Raw genomic sequence first — 16,465 nt, forward strand, 5'->3', positions numbered from 1 at the left:
GTTTAGAATGTGGTTAGGTAGATGCTTGCTTTCCTAATGATGACAGTTCATGATGTGAGAGTTCATTCAGTTTTTTCAGTTACAGAGTTTTTCTGCAAAAATTCAACCTCTTTACTGATTCTAAAATTCTGAAATTAAACCGGAATCAAAGCTTAAGTTTACATATTAAATGGTAATATAGGGGAACCTGGGTGGCTCAGTGGGTTAAGCCTCTGCCTTCAGCTCAGGTCATCATCTCAGGGTCCTGGGATCGAGCCCTGCATTGGGCTCTCTGCTATGCAGGAAGCCTGCTTCCCCCTCTCTCTCTGCCTGCTTGTGATCTCTCTGTCAAATAAATAAATAAAATCTTAAAAAAAATAAATGGTAATATAGTATATATAATGACATGAAAGGTAGCCAAATGTTCAGAAAAATAAAATATAAAATTCTGATTCCCCTTTAAACTAGGATTTTAAATCAAACAAATTTGTTTGTATTTAATGTAATTCAGGGCATGTCTCCGTTCAGAGATATATGTAGACAAAGAAGGCAGAATACCAAACAAAAATGAATATTAATCTCATACTGAGCAGAAAAAATATATGTTCCCTAAGTCTGGTTTCTGCTTTAAAAATGTGTGCTATATAGCATTTCTAGTAACTTATTGAAGAAGTTACATTGTGAAAATTACTGTCTGGCTCTGACTTCCCCAATTTATGGAATTTGCATAGCTCATTTCAACTGCACTTCATTTCTTACCCACTAACCAGGGGGGAGTACTCAATACCCAATTTCTACTTAGCTCGCGGGGATACAGTCAGGGTCAATGTGACCTGGACCTCATTGTATCTGTACATATTTATTGTTCTAAAGCCTTGAATACTGAATCAGCATGGAGGAGATGGCTCACATTCTTGTGTTCAAACAGAACCTGTCCTTAAAGAACATTCCCGCCATTAAATGAGAAGAAATGGTGGGTTTGCCATGACTGGTGGTGGAGACCAATTTTGCTAACTAATGGAGAACGTAGGGACTCTGTGGTAGCATGAATTGGATAGGAAGCCACACCTGTGAATGCCAGTTCTGCTCTACTTTTGCAAACACAGTGTCTTCAAACACCTATCAGGACTTTTTCACTGAGATCATCTATCTACCACAGTGCAGATGTTATGATTAGCATATAGCAAATTAGGTTCTTAATGGGAGTTTGTGAACATAGATAAGAAAAAAAATATGCCTTCAGTTTCACTGACTTCTAATTGACATTTAGCAGTTTTTTTCAATTATGAATGTAGACAAAAACAAAGCTTTGGATGTACCAGTAGAGCCCATAGCCATGGGTCACCTGCATAGCTCAGTCAGTTAAGCTACCAACTCTTGATTTCAGCTCAGGTCATTATCTCAGGTCCTGGGATTGAGTCCTGTGTTGGGCTCCACACTCTCCACTCTTGTCCCTCTCCCTCTGCTCCTCCTCCTGCTCCTGCTCTCTCTCCAATAAATAAATAAAATCCTAAAAAAAAAAAAAAAGAACCCATATATATTTTAAATATTTTAATATTTATATACAATTATTGCTACAGATAACTCAAAAATATTTTTTTGCTTATCACTATAATCATGGTATTTATTAAATTAAGAGGACTTTATTAAGTCATGGTATTTACTAGTCCCACTGTTAAGTCTTAGTTAAGGTGATTTGTATCATTTATAATCATATTTCAATGTAATTTACCTTTTTTGTGCTTGTATTATCTTACTTTATGTATTTACATGATTCTTCTGAGAAGAGTTAGTAAGTTCATTTTGCCATAGAAATGCAGACAAAGTAAAAGAATTTTTATTGTGGCATGGCTTTCAGTGGCAAGGCAGAAAGTAAAGGCTTTTGAAGGCATTCTCCTTCCCATTTCAGTTTCCTGAAATTCTGACACCCCTCAGGAGAGAAGCATAAAAGAAAGGTAGTTAAGACGGAGATAGGATGAGAAAGAAAGTGGCTTTATTCCTGAAAGAACCATACTTTGCTTGTTGATGTCCTGCAGGAAGATGGCAGGTCCTCCGAAGGCTCTGGTTTAAAAGATGAGGTTTACCCAGAAAAGCTCTATCCTGGCACTGAGGTTCCCAGAATATATAAAGATGACAAATCCAGCTTGACATGGGATAGTAGAACCCCCAGCTTCAAATGAATATAAGGACTTGGCCAGAAAGTAGCACAATCAGTGAAGACCATGATGGATTAGAGCCCATACCCTTGTTTTCTGTACAACTGAAACAAACAAACAAAAAACTAATACCAGCTCAGATAATTGTGCAGCCTTGAGAAAAGAAACGTAGCTTTAAAATGATCATAATTAGATTTACTGCCATTGTGGCAAAATGCTGGCATGGACTCAGATTTATTTTCATCTTAAGAAAAATGAGTACATATTTTACCTACATTCAAGTTGGGAAAGAATCAATCACATAGAATACATTATATACTTATTATACTATTACACTTATTTTATTTTATGACATTAACATTTATTTTATAACATTAATTAATTGTTATCCTTTTTATAAGAATATTATTTCAAGTCCTGATATTTGGGAAGAATGACAACGCTTAATTTTTTATAGCTTTTGAAATCTGTACTCTGATTTGGAAGGTAAGTTTGGGGAGATTATTTCATTACAGAAGGAGGCATTTTATAATGAATAATCATAATGACTTCTGAATATGATTTTATGACTATCAACTTTAGTCCTTCATTAACAAATAATTATAATGTGTGTACTTTACACTGGACATTATTAGAAGCAACAAAACTACTGCCATGGACAAGAGGTAGTTCTAAACTCGCAGTGTAACAGGAGAAAGGTAGCTGAACGATCATGTAACGTTAGCTAATGATACGGACTGGGAGGGAGAGGACCGGAGCATGTAGCAGACACTGGTGAGTAGTTGGTAGGCTATTTTTGTCGGGTGGCGAGCAAAGGCTGTCTAAGGAACTGGCATTTATTCCAAGACATGAACACTGAGAAGGCACTAATCACAAGGAAGAATTCTAGATTCAGAGACTGGAGGATCCAGAGGCTTCCGGGAATTAGTGTAGCAGTGTAAGGATAGAGATGTGTTTCTTAATGTACTGGACAAGAACAAAGAGAATAAAAGCTCAAGAACCAATAGCAGGAATTTTGCCTTTTCCATACGACACTACCTGCTTCAAGGAATGTGGTTAACATTTGGTAAAGATCACTTTGGATGCCATTTTGAGACTGAATGCAGAGTGCACAGTAGGTGTTCAAGATAACAGAGGCTTGCTTAATAGAAATGCCCCTTACGGAGGAGTCAAGATGGCGGAGAAGTAGCAGGCTGAGACTGCTTCAGCTAGCCGGAGATCAGCTAGATAGCTTATCTAAAGATTGCAAACACCTGAAAATCCATCGGCAGATCGAAGAGAAGAAGAACAGCAATTCTGGAAACAGAAAAACAACCACTTTCTGAAAGGTAGGACCGGCGGAGAAGTGAATCCAAAGCGACGGGAAGATAGACCCCGGGGGGAGGGGCCGGCTCCCGGCAAGCGGCGGAGCAACCGCGCACAAAATCAGGACTTTTAAAAGTCTGTTCCACTGAGGGACATTGCTCCAGAGGCTAAACCGGGGCGAAGCCCACGCGGGTTCAGCGTGGCCTCAGGTCCCGCAAGGTCACAGAAGGATCGAGGGTGTCTGAGTGTCACACACCTTACGGGTATTGGAACGGGAAAGCCGGCTACAGAGACAGAGCCGACAGTAAGCTCACAGCTCGGTGTTACCTTGAACCGGTCACAGGCTCGGTGAGCTCGGAGAGCGGCCGGAGGTCAGGCAGACGGGAAATCTGGGCGCTGTTCTCTGAGGGCGCACTAAGGAGTGCGGCCCTGGGCTCTCGGCTCCTCCGGGCCGGAGACCAGGAGGCCGCCATTTGTATTCCCGTCCTCCGGAACTCTACACGGAAAGCGCTCAGGGAACAAAAGCTCCTGAAAGCAAACCCGAGCGGATTACTCACCCCAGCCCCAGGTAAGGGCGGTGTAATTCCGCCTGGGGCAAAGACACTTGAGAATCACTACAACAGGCCCCTCCCCGAGAAGATCAACAAGAAATCCAGCCGAGACCAAGTTCACCTACCAAGGAGTGCGGTTTCAATACCAAGGAGAGCAGCAGAATTCCAGAGGAGGAGAAAGCCAAGCACGGAACTCATGGCTTTTTCCCTGTGATTTTTTTTTAGTCTTGCAGTTAATTTAATTTTTTTCTTTTTCATTTTTTGTTTTTTGTTTTTTTCTCGCCTTCGGGTAAAATTTTTTTTTTTTTAACTGTTACCTTTTTCTTTTTTAACGATTTTTTACTAGTTTATCTAATATATATATTTTTTCCTTTTTACATTTTTCTTAGGTGTTTTCCTTTTTTTTTTTAATTCTTTTCTTTTCTTTTTTCTTTTTTTTTTTTTTCTTTTTTCTTTTTTTTTCTTTCTTCCTTTTTGAACCTCTTTTTATCCCCTTTCTCCCCCCTCACGATTTTGGATCTCTTCTAATTTGGTTAAAGCATTTTTTCCTGGGGTTGTTGCCACCCTTTTAGTATTTTACTTGCCCCTTCATATACTCTTATCTGGACAAAATGACAAGACGGAAAAATTCAACACAAAAAAAAGAACAAGAGGCAGTACCGAAGGCTAGGGACCTAATCAATACAGACATTGGTAATATGTCAGATCTAGAGTTCAGAATGACAATTCTCAAGGTTCTAGCCGGGCTCGAAAAAGGCATGGAAGATATTAGAGAAACCCTCTCGAGAGATATAAAAGCCCTTTATGGAGAAATAAAAGAACTAAAATCTAACCAAGTTGAAATCAAAAAAGCTATTAATGAAGTGCAATCAAAAATGGAGGCTCTCACTGCTAGGATAAATGAGGCAGAAGAAAGAATTAGTGATATAGAAGACCAAATGACAGAGAATAAAGAAGCTGAGCAAAAGAGGGACAAACAGCTACTGGACCACGAGGGGAGAATTCGAGAGATAAATGACACCATAAGACGAAACAACATTAGAATAATTGGGATTCCAGAAGAAGAAGAAAGAGAGAGGGGAGCAGAAGGTATACTGGAGAGAATTATTGGGGAGAATTTCCCCAATATGGCAAAGGGAACGAGCATCAAAATTCAGGAGGTTCAGAGAACGCCCCTCAAAATCAATAGGAATAGGCCCACACCCCGTCACCTAATAGTAAAATTTACAAGTCTCAGTGACAAAGAGAAAATCCTGAAAGCAGCCCGGGAAAAGAAGTCTGTAACATACAATGGTAAAAATATTAGATTGGCAGCTGACTTATCCACAGAGACCTGGCAGGCCAGAAAGAGCTGGCATGATATTTTCAGAGCACTAAACGAGAAAAACATGCAGCCAAGAATACTATATCCAGCTAGGCTATCATTGAAAATAGAAGGAGAGATTAAAAATTCCAGGACAAACAAAAACTGAAAGAATTTGCAAATACCAAACCAGCTCTACAGGAAATATTGAAAGGGGTCCTCTAAGCAAAGAGAGAGCCTACAAGTGGTAGATCAGAAAGGAACAGAGACCATATACAGTAACAGTCACCTTACAGGCAATACAATGGCACTAAATTCACATCTCTCAATAGTTACCCTGAATGTTAATGGGCTAAATGCCCCTGTCAAAAGACACAGGGTATCAGAATGGATAAAAAAACAAAACCCATCTATATGTTGCCTCCAAGAAACTCATTTTAAGCCCGAAGACACCTCCTGATTTAAAGTGAGGGGGTGGAAAAGAATTTACCATGCTAATGGACATCAGAAGAAAGCAGGAGTGGCAATCCTTATATCAGATCAATTAGATTTTAAGCCAAAGACTATAATAAGAGATGAGGAAGGACACTATATCATACTCAAAGGGTCTGTCCAACAAGAAGATCTAACAATTTTAAATATCTATGCCCCCAACGTGGGAGCAGCCAACTATATAAACCAATTAATAACAAAATCAAAGAAACACATCAACAATAATACAATAATAGTAGGGGACTTTAACACTCCCCTCACTGAAATGGACAGATCATCCAAGCAAAAGATCAGCAAGGAAATAAAGGCCTTAAACGACACACTGGACCAGATGGACATCACAGATATATTCAGAATATTTCATCCCAAAGCAACAGAATACACATTCTTCTCTAGTGCACATGGAACATTCTCCAGAATAGATCACATCCTCGGTCCTAAATCAGGACTCAACCGGTATCAAAAGATTGGGATCATTCCCTGCATATTTTCAGACCACAATGCTCTAAAGCTAAAACTCAACCACAAAAGGAAGTTTGGAAAGAACCCAAATATGTGGAGACTAAACAGCATCCTTCTAAAGAATGAATGGGTCAACCGGGAAATTAAAGAAGAATTGAAAAAAATCATGGAAACAAATGATAATGAAAATACAACGGTTCAAAATCTGTGGAACACAACAAAGGCAGTCCTGAGAGGAAAATATATAGCGGTACAAGCCTTTCTCAAGAAACAAGAAAGGTCTCAGGTACACAACCTAACCCTACACCTAAAGGAGCTGGAGAAAGAACAAGAAAGAAACCCTAAGCCCAGCAGGAGAAGAGAAATCATAAAGATCAGAGCAGAAATCAATGAAATAGAAACCAAAAAAACAATAGAACAAATCAACGAAACTAGGAGCTGGTTCTTTGAAAGAATTAATAAAATTGATAAACCCCTGGTCCGACTTATCAAAAAGAAAAGAGAAAGGACCCAAATAAATAAAATCATGAATGAAAGAGGAGAGATCACAACTAACACCAAAGAAATACAAACTATTATAAGAACATACTATGAGCAACTCTACGCCAATAAATTTGACAATCTGGAAGAAATGGATGCATTCCTAGAAACATATAAACTACCACAACTGAACCAGGAAGAAATAGAAAGCCTGAACAGACCCATAACCAGTAAGGAGATTGAAACAGTCATTAAAAATCTCCAAACAAACAAAAGCCCAGGGCCAGATGGCTTCCCGGGGGAATTCTACCAAACATTTAAAGAAGAACTAATTCCTATTCTCCTGAAACTGTTCCAAAAAATAGAAATGGAAGGAAAACTTCCAAACTCATTTTATGAGGCCAGCATCACCTTGATCCTAAAACCAGACAAGGATCCCACCAAAAAAGAGAGCTATAGACCGATATCCTTGATGAACACAGATGCGAAAATACTCAACAAAATACTAGCCAATAGGATTCAACAGTACATTAAAAAGATTATTCACCACGACCAAGTGGGATTTATTCCAGGGCTGCAAGGTTGGTTCAACATCCGCAAATCAGTCAATGTGATACAACACATCAATAAAAGAAAGAACAAGAACCATATGATACTCTCAATAGATGCTGAAAAAGCATTTGACAAAGTACAGCATCCCTTCCTGATCAAAACTCTTCAAAGTGTAGGGATAGAGGGCACATATCTCAATATCATCAAAGCCATCTATGAAAAACCCACCGCAAATATCATTCTCAATGGAGAAAAACTGAAAGCTTTTCCGCTAAGGTCAGGAACACGGCAGGGATGTCCATTATCACCACTGCTATTCAACATAGTACTAGAGGTCCTAGCCTCAGCAATCAGACAACAAAAGGAAATTAAAGGCATCCAAATCGGCAAAGAAGAAGTCAAATTATCACTCTTCGCAGATGATATGATACTATGTGTGGAAAACCCAAAAGACTCCACTCCAAAACTGCTAGAACTTATACAGTAATTCAGTAAAGTGTCAGGATATAAAATCAATGCACAGAAATCAGTTGCATTTCTCTACACCAACAGCAAGACAGAAGAAAGAGAAATTAAGGAGTCAATCCCATTTACAATTGCACCCAAAACCATAAGATACCTAGGAATAAACCTAACCAAAGAGACACAGAATCTATACTCAGAAAACTATAAAGTACTCATGAAAGAAATTGAGGAAGACACAAAGAAATGGAAAAATGTTCCATGCTCCTGGATTGGAAGAATAAATATTGTGAAAATGTCTATGCTACCTAAAGCAATCTACACATTTAATGCAATTCCTATCAAAGTACCATCCATCTTTTTCAAAGAAATGGAACAAATAATTCTCAAATTGATATGGAACCAGAAAAGACCTCGAATAGCCAAAGGGATATTGAAAAAGAAAGCCAACGTTGGTGGCATCACAATTCCGGACTTCAAGCTCTATTACAAAGCTGTCGTCATCAAGACAGCATGGTACTGGCACAAAAACAGACACATAGATCAATAGAACAGAATAGAGAGCCCAGAAATAGACCCTCAACTCTATGGTCAACTAATCTTCGACAAAGCAGGAAAGAATGTCCAATGGCAAAAAGACAGCCTCTTCAATAAATGGTGCTGGGAAAATTGGACAGCCACATGCAGAAAAATGAAATTGGACCATTTCCTTACACCACACACAAAAATAGACTCAAAATGGATGAAGGACCTCAATGTGCGAAAGGAATCCATCAAAATCCTTGAGGAGAACACAGGCAGCAACCTCTTTGACCTCAACCGCAGCAACATCTTCCTGGGAACAACGCAAAAGGCAAGGGAAGCAAGGGCAAAAATGAACTATTGGGATTTCATCAAGATCAAAAGCTTTTGCACAGCAAAGGAAACAGTTAACAAAATCAAAAGACAACTGACAGAATGGGAGAAGATATTTGCAAATGACATATCAGATAAAGGACTCATGTCCAGAATCTATAAAGAACTTAGCAAACTCAACACCCAAAGAACAAATAATCTAATCAAGAAATGGGCAGAATACATGAACAGACATTTCTGCAAAGAAGACATCCAGATGGCCAACAGACACATGAAAAAGTGTTCCATATCACTCAGCATCAGGGAAATACAAATCAAAACCACAATGAGATATCACCTCACACCAGTCAGAATGGCTAAAATCAACAAGTCAGGAAATGACAGATGCTGGCGAGGATGCGGAGAAAGGGGAACCCTCCTACACTGTTGGTGGGAATGCAAGCTGGTGCAGCCACTCTGGAAAACAGCATGGAGGTTCCTCAAAATGTTGAAAATAGAACTGCCCTATGACCCAGCAATTGCACTATTGGGTATTTACCCTAAGGATACAAACGTAGTGATCCAAAGGGGCACATGCACCCGAATGTTTATAGCAGCAATGTCCACAATAGCCAAACTATGGAAAGAACCTAGATGTCCATCAACAGATGAATGGATCAAGAAGATGTGGTATATATACACAATGGAATACTATGCAGCCATCAAAAGAAATGAAATCTTGCCATTTGTGACAACATGGATGGAACTAGAGCGTATCATGCTTAGCGAAATAAGTCAAGCAGAGAAAGACAACTATCATATGATCTCCCTGATATGAGGAAGTGGTGATGCAACATGGGGGCTTAAGTGGGTAGGAGAAGAATAAATGAAACAAGATGGGATTGGGAGGGAGACAATCCATAAGTGACTTTTAATCTCACAAAACAAACTGAGGGTTGCTGCGGGGAGGGGGTTTGGGAGAAGGGGGTGGGATTATGGACATTGGGGAGGGTATGTGCTTTGGTGAGTGCTGTGAAGTGTGTAAACCTGGTGATTCACAGACCTGTACCCCTGGGGATAGAGTATTATGCCTCCATCAGAAAGGATGAATACCCAACTTTTGTAGCAACATGGACGGGACTGGAAGAGATTATGCTGAGTGAAAGTCAAGCAGAGAGAGTCAATTATCACATGGTTTCACTTATTTGTGGAGCATAACAAATAGCATGGAGGACATGGGGACTTAGAGTGGAGAAGGGAGTTGGGGGAAATTGGAAGGGGAGGTGAACCATGAGAGACTATGGACTCTGAAAAACAATCTGAGGGTTTTGAAGGGACGGGGGGTGGGAGGTTGGGGTACCAGGTGGTGGGTATTATAGAGGGCACGGATTGCATGGAGCACGGGGTGTGGTGCAAAAATAATGAATACTGTTATGCTGGAAAAAAAAAATCGCAGACTGGTTTAAGAAAAAAAAAAAAAAAAAAGATAACAGAGGCTTGGGCCATGTTAACAACAAGAAGGGGGAAGGGTGGAAAACTAGAGCTATGTTTTATAGGTTGCTCTAATAGGGCTTGTTGGAGAAAGGAATTTAGGAGAAAAGATAGAGTAACTATAATTTGCTATCCAAACCAGAATGCTTTTGAGAGTAGAAGGAAGTGATTAGTAATAAGCCAGGGCAAACAATGTTAGCCAGGACTGTCCTGAATTAATCAAGGCGTATGTTTATCCCAGATTAAAGGAAGAGTCACAAGACTGAAACTGAGGTTTTGGCTTTGGTGACAATGTAGAAAGTGTTGTGCTTAGTAGGAAGAACCGCAAAGCCCATAGCAGAGCAAATTTGGGAGAAGAAATCAACTGGTCCCTATTAGATGTTAAACCTTAGAAACCTAAGTTTTTTTTAAAAGATCTTATTTATTTATTTGACACAGAGAGAGACATCACAAGTAGGCAGAAAGGCAGGCAGAGAGAGAGGGAAAAGTAGGCTCCCCTCTGAGCAGAGAACCCAAAGCAGGGCTCGATCCCAGGACCCAAAGATCATGACCTGAGCTAAAGGCAGAGCTTAACCCAAACACCCCACCAAATTTTTTTTAATCATTAGAATCTAAGTAAGGATTTAGGGGTTAAAACACCCCTTAAAATACCATGTGAAGTTTTGCTAAATTTTGTTCATTAATTTTCTAAAACAGGTAGGCTGAACTTCATAATGTTATATTCCAAATTTGCTGGGGGGCGGGGAATCAGTGAACCAATTAATTTCATAAGAGGTTTTGTTAAGAAACTAATGTTAGCATCAAATGTTATCATCAAATATGTCAAATTGTTTCCTTTATGCTATTCTATTCCTTTATAATTTGTTTACATAGGCCTGGGCTCATCATTTCAAAATCAGAATAATGAGAGCAAAGTATAATGACTCTTAAGATTGAATGTTTTTTGAGACTCTTATGATACTTGTAAACCCTTTCAATAGTAGCACTTATCTTTTGAAGATAATTAGTCACATCTACTCTTCAAGAGATGGACACAATATTGAGAAAAATGTACCCAATCAAGAAAAAAGAATATATTTTTTGCTTAATACACTCTACTATGAATTGGGCACATAAATTCTAGATTAAGGCTGCATTATGTCCTGTGACAATGGTTTCCAAATCTGGGCTTCACATCTCAGGATACACAAAATGATTATTTGTTATAGTAAATATGTGTATATTCCTTCTACTCATCTGTAAACATTTTATTATTATCAAAATATACTGGCATGGTAATACATTTATAAGATAGAAACATATAAAATCAGTGCTCAGGAAATATTTTATTGATGCAACTATCAGAAAAGTATGGGGGAGGGACACTGTCATATGGCACCACTGATACTAGAACACATTTTCACTCATTTGGACTTTTTACCTGATAGAGCAGGCTCTGAATTTGGCCAGGTGACCTTTGCTTGGGCTCACACCCACCCTAAAAATGTCTAGGTTGCAGAGTATTTCCTGTTGTCACCTAAGGGAAAGTCCCAAACCTGACTGGTCAAGAACTTGTCACATGACCTTAAGCAAATCACTTTATCTATCTTCATATTATCTGTGAAACCAGAAATTTGGAATTAGTACCTTTTTAAATTAAAGCATGAATGAATAAATGATGACATAGGAATGAAAGTTGTACTTAGGTTCCACCAATATGAGACAGATTAACAGGAGAAAAACACAAGTTTTATTACATGCAGACAGAGGTCCAATCGTGAAAATAAAACCCAAAGAAATGAACAAGAAAGCAGTTTTTATTCATTTTAGACAAGAAGACAAATTTCTGAGGAACTGACAGGACAAAGAAAACAGATATTTAGGAGCTTTAACTTGTAAAGAATTCTAAATGGAATTTGGGCAAGGGTAGTAGATGAGAAAAAAAATAACAAGGTGTGTATATACAGCTTTCTCAGCTTTAGTCCCTATCTCTGGTGATACAAGGATGTCTCACTTCTTAGAACAGGGAGGATATTTCTGATATAGGAGGTGTGTTTCCTGTTTGCAGGAGGCAAAAGAGGGTTCTTGCACTAGCTGTTTCTTAAGTAACTTTCATTTAAAATAGTCAGTATGCCCCCAATGTTTATAGCAGCAATTTTCTCAAGAGCCAAACTAAAGAAAGAACTCAGACATCCACTGATAGATGAGTGGATAAAGATGTGGGATATGTATACAATGAAATATTATGCAGCCATCAAAGAAAAATAAAATCTTGCCATTTACAACAATGTGGATGGAAGTAGAAAGTATTATGCTAAATGAAATAAGTCCATCAAAGAAAGAAAATTATCATCTGATCTCACTGATATGTGGAATTTAAGAAACAAAACAGGATCACAGGAGAAGAGAGGAAAAAGTAAAACAAGAAGAAAGCAGAGAGGGAGACAAACCATAAGAGACTCATAATCATAGAAAATAAACTAAGGGTTACTAGAGGGGGAGGGAGGCGGAGGGATGGGAAAGAAGATGATGGGCATTAAGGAGGGCATGTGATATAATGAGCACTGGGTATTGTATAAGACTGAATCACAGACCTGTACCCAAGACCAATAATACACTATATGTTAATTAATTGAATTAAAATTTTTAAATGTTAAAAAAAAATAATAAAATAATCAGTATGCCAAAGCTGAATATTTGGGGCAGCCTACCTTTGACCCCTGCAGTGCCCTGGCATTCACTTCCTCTCAGATGCTCATCTTCAAAGCTCTGAAGTAGGAGAAAGAAATCTTAATCTCATCTTTGAAGTTACCACAACATAACATTGGATGTTTTGTACTTTGCAAATATGTCTACACATTGCACATATTTCAACAGTAAATCATAAATGACACCATTTAAATTGTGCAATAGGTACACATAGAGAAAAAGTAAATCATGATAGGCCACAATGTGGTAGAGTTATTTTTTCTTTCCAAGACTTATGGGAGAGGGGATGGCAAAGATAAATTTAACTAATTCATTAGTTCATTTTCATGGAGACAATAATTTTTTAAAAACACTGGAAAATTTTACTCAGTGGATTTTCAGTGTAATGTTGGAGAAATGTCAGAAGCTACATATTTGCATACCTTCTGGGATTCCCCCTAAATTAAAGGAATTTGGAAAATAATTATAAATGTAATATATGCAACCTTATCTTGTCTTATGGCATCAAAACTAATAAATCATGTAGATGAATAAAGCCCTGGAACCATAAATTTTAATAGAGTAAGCTTCCACAAAAACAATAATGTCTACCAAAAATGTATTTACAAGTCATGGTTGCAACTATATTTCCATAACATAATTTATGAAATCATAATGAAGTACATACTTCATAATATGATTACAAAACTAACTAAGAAGGCATTACTCTATTTTATGGAAAATAAAGTAATTTAAATGAACTTCAATTTTCATTTCAAATGTCATAACTCTTTCTACAATTTATCAAATGCCTCATTCTTGTCTCTGTGATTTGTTAAAAATGCCATCTTCCTGTCTCCAGCAAATTTGCATATCTATATTTCATTGCCAAATATCATCAGTTGAAAAATATCTCTAAGGACTACTTTCCATTGAAAAATCTCTTCCTGACATTTACTATGTAATGCTTGTAATATATAATCAATACTTGATAAATCAGTGTGTTTCCACATAGCATCTCCAGAACAACTAATCCAGGTAAAACTTGCAAAATGTGTTCAATCACTATGCTTGCCACTACATCACCATAAACAGCAGCAATGGCAGCCCCCTGATTTCCTTATAATGCCAGGAGGGAGGACACTGGGTGCTTTAATAACATTGTTAGAGTGGAAAAAGGCAGGAACATGGGTTACAGCATACAAATATTTAAAGATTATTTGGAAGGAAATGTTGAGAAAGCTTAAAACAAGTTCTTCCTGATAAGAAGTAGTTTTCATGTGATGATCAGATAAGAAATCATTATATATAGGAGGCAGATAAGAAGTTGGTGGGCACAGTATGCCCCCAGGAGCGAACCATCCCAAGTTCTGATCAGAGATTGTAACCCATGGTCTGCCAGTCAGTGTGAGGACACCCGAAGCCCTTCTGAATGCTTTCCCATTCAGATGATGATGAGTGGTGAGTGAGATGATGGTGATGAGTCTGGTGAAGAAGCAATGATCCCAGAATGTGAAGAACACAAGTAATAAGTGGGTCATGCATCTGGGCATGTTCCAATGGGCAGTTGTCCATTTCTAGATGTTTCTCATTCTTTGCCAAGTTCCTGCAGGCCAGTGGAACCCATTAGATAACTTCTAGAGTGTGGTGTGGGGCTTCTTTACTAACAGTGTATCTCCTAAACTGGATTCTCACTTTTTCGAAGGTTGTCTGAGCTACCAAATGTCTTTTAATAAGTTTCTTTTCTGTTTAAATTATTTGAAGTTTTACTCCTATTTGTGGAGTAGCTGTGGCTGATAGGAGGTCCATGGAGGCAGTGGTGTAAAGTGGCTAAAAGCTTTCCTGAAGACAGCTGGAGCCATGGTCACCAAATGTGTTTGCTGGGGAGCCACAGGTTAGTCAATGGAGGCCTTATTGTCAGAAAATGAGCAGGAGGTAATGGAGTTTATATACCCAGTGTGGAAAGTGCAGAGGCACAGAGCTCTTCTAGGCTGGGATGGAGGTCCTAGTCAACCAGCACAGAGGCAGCAGAGGTTCTACCTTGCTGTGGGTACTACTCTGGCTTCTCTCCATGGCAAATCCAACCTCACATACTGAGATGTAATAAAAAATAAATGCTTGGTCTCAGTGCCTGATTCCTGTCATACAGCTTCTAAAACACTTGGACTCTACAGAACAGAGTGGTTAAGACTGGTGGTTTTGTTTTGTTTTGTTTTGTTTTGTTTTGTTTTTTAATGCTAAAGAGATGACTGGTGGTTGGGGCCCTACAACTCCAGGATAGGGGCTGGTCACCAGAAAGGCTCTGGCTTGACTAGAAGGGTGGGACTTTCAGCCTCACTGACTTTAAGGGAGAAGGGAAGAGCTGGAGATTGCATTAATCACTAGTGACAAAAGTTTTAATCAGTCATGCCTGCACAATGAAACCTCCACCAACACCGCTTAACAACAGAGTTCAGAGTTCTGAGTTGGTGAACACATCCACATGCCAGGAGGGTGGCACACCCCAACACCCTGAACACATTCAAGAATTTTTTCTTGGCTATTGGATCTGAGTCCCAATCATTTCCTACCTCATCTACCAGGCCAGAAAATAGCCTGACCAAATTAGAGACAGTAAGTCAATGATAAAACGCCTAGGGCTGTTTCAAGAATAAGGATTGACCTAATGCACACTCTTGAGTCATTTTTGTAAGAATTTAAATCACTTTGAGTACTCAAACACATGGCTAATTGGAGCCAGAGAACTGTTGATGCTGACCTTTGTTGGCCCTGTGACTTCAATCAACCAAGACCTGGGCTCTCTCAACTTAGGATGTCTTTTTGCCCCAGTTCTACAATGAATTTTCCCTTGCCAAGTACCTCCATGAATATGCATGCACCCTTAACTTAAAACTATCTCCACTTTTTTTTTTTTTTTTTGGAAGTAGAGCATTGCTTTGGGAAATATGCTCACCGTTCTCCTTACTTGTTGAAAGTAAAATCCCTTCTTTCCCAGTTTTTGGCTTGGCTTTTTGGCTCAATGCCCAGCAAGAGGTGAAGCCAGTTTTAAGTTACATTGTTAATAAAAATAAAGCTCATATGTGGGAAACAAAGGCAGAAGGAAATGTAGATAAAATTAAGTGTTCTTATAACCTGCAGCCCATGAACAAATCACTAAGTCAGGCAGAGTAAAACTCCCGATTGTCTTAATGTTAATTCCTTGCTAGTGGGAAATACTACCTTAGCTTGACAATAGCAAGGCCTCCGGTATCTTTTGAGTCTTCTTTAATGTATGAAAATCCTTTGGAACTTCCCTTTTCTTTACTTCCCCTAACCCAGAAGTACATAATCACTTATTCCCCCAAAATCCTGGGATGGCAGTCTCCTGTCCTGTGCTTTAATAAAATCACCTTTTTGCACCAAAGATGTCTCAAGAATTCTTTCTTAGCCATCAGCTCTAGACCCCAACAAAAACACTACCTTGGATAAATTATTGACAAGATAAGAAACAGTCTGTTCACTCACTTTTCATTCATGCTATATGTGCTACGTGCTGAGATTAGGTGGTGTCAATAATAAGATAAAATAGTTTTATCCCAGCTATAGCTGCCAATGTCTGCATTAGACTCACTGAGGGAAAGAAGAGGGAGCCACCCTCAGAAAGCTTAGAATCATATTTATATATTGAATAAGAAGAAATGTAAAACAGGAAACACACATTTGGCAGAAGTATTCCTCTCCAGGAATAGAGA

Source organism: Mustela erminea, chromosome 16 (genome assembly GCF_009829155.1).
Source record: "Mustela erminea isolate mMusErm1 chromosome 16, mMusErm1.Pri, whole genome shotgun sequence".
NCBI lineage: Eukaryota > Metazoa > Chordata > Mammalia > Carnivora > Mustelidae > Mustela > Mustela erminea.